Genomic DNA, 6,648 nt, shown 5'->3' with positions numbered 1-6,648 from the left:
CACACCATTTCGCTGTGGTGTTCCAGGTGGTGTGAGTTGTGAAACAATTCCACATTGTTTAAAATGAAGGCCAAACTCATAACTCTAATATTTGCCTCCACAATCAGATCATAGAAACTTTATTTTCTTGTTACGATGATTCTCTGCTTCACTCTGAAATTCTTTGAACTTTTCAAATGTTTCAGACTTGTTGTAGATATACCCATACCTACTCAAATCATCTGTGAAGGTCAGAAAATAAGGATACCCGCTGCGTGCCTCAACACTCATTGGACCACATGCATCGGTATGTATTATTTCCAATAAGTCATTAGCTCACTCCATTGTTCCAGAGAATGGAGTTTTACTCATCTTGCCCATGAGGCATGGTTCACAAGTATCAAATGATTCATAATCAAGTGATTCCAGAATTCCATCTGCATGGAGTTTCTTCATGCGCTTTACACCAATATGACCCAAATGACAGTGCCACAAATATGTTGCACTATCATTATCAACTTTTCATCTTTTGGCATCAATATTATGAATATGTGTATCACAATGATCGAGATTCAACAAGAATAGACCATTCATCAAGGGTGCATGACCATAAAAGATATTACTCATATAAATAGAACAACCATTATTCTCCAATTTAAATGAATAACCGTCTCACAATAAACAAGATCCAAATATAATGTTCATGCTCAACGCTGGCACCAAATAACAATTATTTGGGTCTAAAACTAATCCCGAAGGTAGATGTAGAGGTAGCATGCCGACGACAATCACATCAACCTTGGAACCATTCCAAACGCACATCGTCACCTTGTCCTTAGCCAATCTTCATTTATTCTGCAACTCCTGTTTTGAGTTACAAATATGAGCAACCGAACCAGTATCAAATTCCCAGGCGCTACTACGAGCACTAGTAAAGTACACATCAATAACATGTATATCAAATATACCTTCGTTCACTTTGCCATCCTTCTTATCCGCCAAATATTTGGGGCAGTTCTGCTTCCAGTGACCATTCCATTTGTGGTAGAAGCACTCAGTTTCAGGCTTGGGTCCATCTTTCGGCTTTTTCCCGGGAGTGGCAACTTGCTTGCCATTCTTCTTGAAGTTCCCTTTCTTTCCCTTACCCTTTTTCTTGAAACTAGTGGTCTTGTTAACCATCAACACTTGATGCTCCTTCTTGATTTATACATCCGCAGCCTTAAGCATTGCGAAGAGCATAGGAATCATTTTATTCATCCCTTGAAATTATAGTTCATTATGAAGCCTTTGTAGCTTGGTGGAAGTGACTAAAGAACTCTATCATTAACACTATCAACTGGGATTTCAACTCCCAGCTGAGTCAAGTGGTTATGATACCCAGATATTTTGAGTATGTGTTCACTGACAAAACTGTTCTCCTCCATCTTGCAGCTATAGAACTTGTTGGAGACTTCATATCTCTCAACCCGGGCATTTGCTTCAAATATTAACTTCAACTCTTGGAACATCACATATGCTCCATGACGTTCAAAACATCTTTGAAGTCTCGGTTCTAAGCCGTAAAACATGGCACAATGAACTATCAAGTAGTCATCAGATCGAGCCTGCCACACGTTCATAACATCTGCAGTAGCTCTTGCAGCAGGCATGCCACCTAGCGATGCATCAAGGACATAATTCTTCTGTGCAACAATGAGGACAATCCTCAATGTACGGACCCAGTCCGTGTAGTTGCTACCATCGTCTTTCAACTTACCTTTCTCTAGGAAGGCATTAAAATTGAGGGGAGCGATGGCTCAGGCGATTGATCTACAACATAGATATGCAAAACTATTAAGACTAAGGTCATAATAAATTAAGTTCAATTAATCAAATTACTAATGAACTCTCGCTTAAATAAACATCCCTCAAGTTATCTAAGTGATACATGATCCAAATCAACTAACCCATGTCCGATCATCACGTGAGTGTTGGAAACTTGACAGCGACTCCACCTCGGCAAGGAAATGGACTGGAACGATTCCTACGGACGCACGGTGCACACGGTGATTGCGGTGCCCACGCTCCCCATGTTCCCCACGATGAGGCTTTTCTGTTATGACCTATACATGAGCTCTCTTGACTGTATCTCTCTCAGGCGTGTATATAAGCCCTACTGTACATCAATACAAGTCATCAGTTCAAGCATCATTCACTTTCTTGGTATCAGAGGCCCCGGTTCCTTCCTCTTCGCATCCGCCATGATGAACCGGCGCACTCTCAGGCGCACTCGCTCTTTCGGCAATGCAGACGCTACCGCGGGCCTTGCTCCGTTCCCTGTGGCGCCCGTCGCCGTTGTCCCTCCTGCAGCACCTGCCGGCGCCCGTCTTCCCGGTGCCCCTGCTGCATGGCTACCGGCCTGCCCGGTGTCCGGCCCCTTCGTGCCCACGCCGACGCGCTCGCTCTCTCCAACAACGTCCAGGTTCCGGTTGTTCCCCCTCCCCCATCCATGCACCATGTGAGCATTACCTCCTTCGTCCCCTTCAAGTTGAGCCTGGAGGCCAACAATTACTCGAAGTGGCGCCAACTCTTCCTCTATGTTCTCTACAAGTTCAATGTGGAGGACCACGTCCTGGAGGAAGCCGATCCGCTCCATCAGTGTCCCGTGTGGCGGAACGACGACATCACCCTGGTGATGTGGATCTACGCCACAATCTCGGATGATCTCTACAACATCATCATGACGCCGTAGAGCACGGCCTACCACCTGTGGCACGCGCTGCACATCTACTTCCACGACAACGCCGTCGGGCGCGCCATCCACATTGGCGTGCAGTTCCGTGCCACAGTACAGGGGGACTCCTCCATCGGCGAGTACTGCCGCCGCCTGCAGTCCCTCGCCAACGCGCTGGCGGAGGTGGACGGACCCGTCACCAACCGCGCCCTCACCCTCCAGCTGGTGCGCGGCCTGAGCCGCTGTTTCCATGTGATGGGGACCCTGCTACCGATGCAGGTTCCCTTTCCCAGCTTCAGCGAGGCGCGCTCTCGCCTCATTCTGGAGGAAATTTCTCTCGGCAAGCATGAGCGCCTCGAGGGGGCCACCGCCCTCGCCGTCGGTCACGTCTCTGGCAGCTCCTCCTCGGGCGACTGTGGCTCCGACCATGGCAGCGACAGGCAGTCCGGCGCATGCACCGACAAGGGGAAGGGCCATGCTGAGGCCCCCGAGCGCCCCACTCAACACGAGCACCTCGGCCGCGGCGGGCGCGGCCGCAGCCGTGGACGTGGACGTGGCAACGACGCGTCCTCCTCGAGCTCCTCCGCTGGGCGTGGCCAGGCGACTCCAGTGCCATGGATGGGCTACTTTGTGCCCTGGGGTTCGGCGCCTCCATCCGCCCAGCAGTGGCGCGCGCCCTGGGTACCGCCCAATGCCGCCGGCATGCTCGATCCGCGCCCCAGCGCGCCGCACCAAGCCTACTTTGTTGGGCCCTCGCCACACCAGGCCGGCTCCTCCTCCGGCCCGTCCAACTGGGATAGCTACGCCATGCTGAACGCTGCCCGTGCCAACCTTCAGATGCAGCAGCCTCACGCCAGGCCTGACTGGTTCATGGACTCGGGGGCCTCGTCCCACGTCGCCGGCAACAATGGCAACCTCGACAAGCTCACTTCCCCTTCAATGCATACTTCTCCTTTCATTGTTGTTGGAAACGGTTCTAAGATCCCTGTAGCTGCTACCGGCACCGCACGTCTCACTGATCACCCCTTCCATCTCAACCACTTCATCTACTCCCCTCACATCGTTACAAATTTAATTTATTTTCGTCGCTTCACTTGAGATAACCTTGTTATTGTTGCCTTTGACCCATTTGGCTTCTCCGTGAAGGACTTGGCAACGGGGACAACTCTGATTCGGTGCAATAGTTCAGGCGAACTTTATCCTTTCCACTCCAATAATGGCAGCGCACGGGACACGCAGGCCCTCTCCGTTCTCGATGACAGCGACATATGGCATCTCCAATTAGGGCATCCTAGCGGCGCCTCGCTTTCCATTTTAGCTAAATATTTCCTTCCTGAATGTAATAGATCACCAGTTTCATCCATATGTGGATCTTGTAAAATTGGCAAGCAGCCCAGACTACCTTTTCCTACATCAAACTCATTTACTACTGCTCCTTTCCAATTGCTTCACTGTGATCTTTGGACTTCGCCCGTGTGTAGTTTCTCCGGATTTCAGTATTATTTGGTTGTGTTGGACGATTATACCCACTATTCCTGGACCTTCCCATTACGACGCAAATCTGACACCTCCTCGACCCTCCAATGTTTCTTTGCGTTTGTCCATACACAATACAACACTCCCATACGCTGCCTACAGTGCGATAACGGCGGTGAATTCCTGTCCTCCTACCTACGCGAATACTTCTCTCGTACCGGCGTATCTTTCCGTCTCTCTTGCCCTCACACATCACCACAGAACGGCAAGACCGAAAGACTCATCCGTATAACGAATGACATCATACGCACACTCCTTGTCCACGCCCACATGGCTCCTGAATATTGGGTGGAAGCCTTGCATACTGCAACTCACCTCTTAAACTGACGTCCCTCTTCAGCCATCAAAAATGTCACCCCGTACCTGCTCCTCAACGGTGTCCACCCAACCTACGACCACCTTGGAGTCTTTGGCTGCCTGTGTTACCCAAATCTCACCCACCTCGCCCCCCACAAACTTTCCCCCCGGTCTACGCCCTGCCTTTTCCTCGGGTATCCACAGGAGCACAAGGGCTATCGGTGTATGGACCTCGCTACACGTCGTGCTTATATTTCCCGGCACGTAGTATTCAACGAGAAGCATTTTCCCTTCGCATCTCCCTCTGTCGCACACCCGACCACAAAAACCACGTCCACACCGAACCCACAACAAATCCCACCCTTCCTAACTACCTCGTACACCCAGATCCTGACATCCCCTCCGGGATTTCCCCCGATTCCACCTACCTCGAATCGTGCGCCGGCCGCAGTGCCTCGCCCTCGTACGCCACCTCCACTCGTGCTTATCCCACTCACCGATCCCGCGACGCCTGACTCGCCCTGCTCGCCAGCTGTTGTCGCCATATCCCCCTCCAGCGCGCCTTTCGAGCCTATGCTGCACACACCCGCATCCGCGGGATCTGCTCCCCCTGATGGCTCCCATACAGCCACTCTCGACCCACCACCTCGGCCGCCTCTCCCGCATTGCGCGATTCTAGTGCAGCCACCCCAGAACTTCCACGGGATGCGCACACGAGCCAAATCAGGGTATTCCCTTCCAAAACAACATCACCCCCTCCTCACCACAACCACCATTAGCCCCATACCATCTTCCTACCGTGTAGCACTCAAGGATCCGAACGGGTACAACGCCATGTTAGAAGAATACAATGCATTGTTGCGGAATGACACTTGGTCGTTGGTTGCTCGTCCTGTAGGTACAAACGTGGTGACCGGTAAATGGATCTTCCGCCACAAGTTCAACCCAGATGGTTCCCTTGCATGGTACAAGGCGAGGTGGGTGCTCCGCAGCTTCACGCAACAAGCCAGCATCGACTACGGCAAGACCTTCAGTCCGATGGTCAAACCGGCCATGATACGTGTCGTCCTCAGCCTCGCCACCAGCAACTCATGGCCGATCCACTAACTCGACGTGAAGAACACGTTCTTGCATGGTCACCTTGCCGAGAGCGTGTACAGCGCCCAACCAGCCGGCTTCGTTGATTCTGCTGGCCCCAAGGATGTTTGCCGCCTCAAACATTCTCTCTATGGGTTAAAACAGGCACCCAGGGCCTGGTTCTCACGATTCACTTCCTATCTAGTCTCCCTTGGCTTCCATGCATCCAAAGCAGACTCATCTCTTTTCTCGCTCCATAGGGGTCGTGACACAGCCTATCTCCTTCTATATGTGGATGATATAATACTAACATCCAACTCATCTCAGTTTTTGCAGTCCATCATCCGCTCACTACACCATGAGTTCTCTATGACCGACATGGGGCCTCTCCATCATTTCCTTGGGATTAACGTCCAACAGGATGTCGATGGACTCTTTTTGTCCCAGGAGCAATACGCTCTTGAAATTCTTGATTGAGCGGGTATGCTGAACTGCAAAACTATCTCCACACTGATTGACACAAACTCAAAGCAGTCCGCCGATGGCAGCCCCGGTTTCCACGACCCCTCTCTGTACCGGAGCCTTGCCGGCGCGCTCCAATATCTTACCCTCACGCACCCGAATATCTCGTATGTTGTTCAACAATGCTGCTTGTTTATGCATGATCCCAGGGATGTTCACTTCCAGATGGTGAAGAGGGTGCTGCGCTACATCCACGGCACAACTGGACTCGGGCTCTAGTTTCATCGCTCCTCCGGTGGCGACCTCACCATCTACTCCAACGCAGACTGGGAAGGGTGCCCCGACACCCGCAAGTCTACCTCCAGTTTTGCGGTCTACCTTGGCTCTAACCTCGTCAGCTGGTCGTCGAAGCGGCAAAATACAGTCTCGCGGTCGAGCGCGGAGGCTGAATACCGCGCCATCGCCAACGCCGTCGCCAAAGCCTGCTGGTTGCGGCAGCTCCTCTTCGAACTTCGTCGCCCGCCTCCTCGTGCCACCGTTTTCTACTGTGACAACGTGAGCACCATGTACCTCTCCAACAATCC

This window comes from Triticum dicoccoides, chromosome 7B (assembly GCF_002162155.2).
Source record: "Triticum dicoccoides isolate Atlit2015 ecotype Zavitan chromosome 7B, WEW_v2.0, whole genome shotgun sequence".
Classification (NCBI taxonomy): domain Eukaryota; kingdom Viridiplantae; phylum Streptophyta; class Magnoliopsida; order Poales; family Poaceae; genus Triticum; species Triticum dicoccoides.
Note: the sequence above shows the minus strand (reverse complement) of the source record.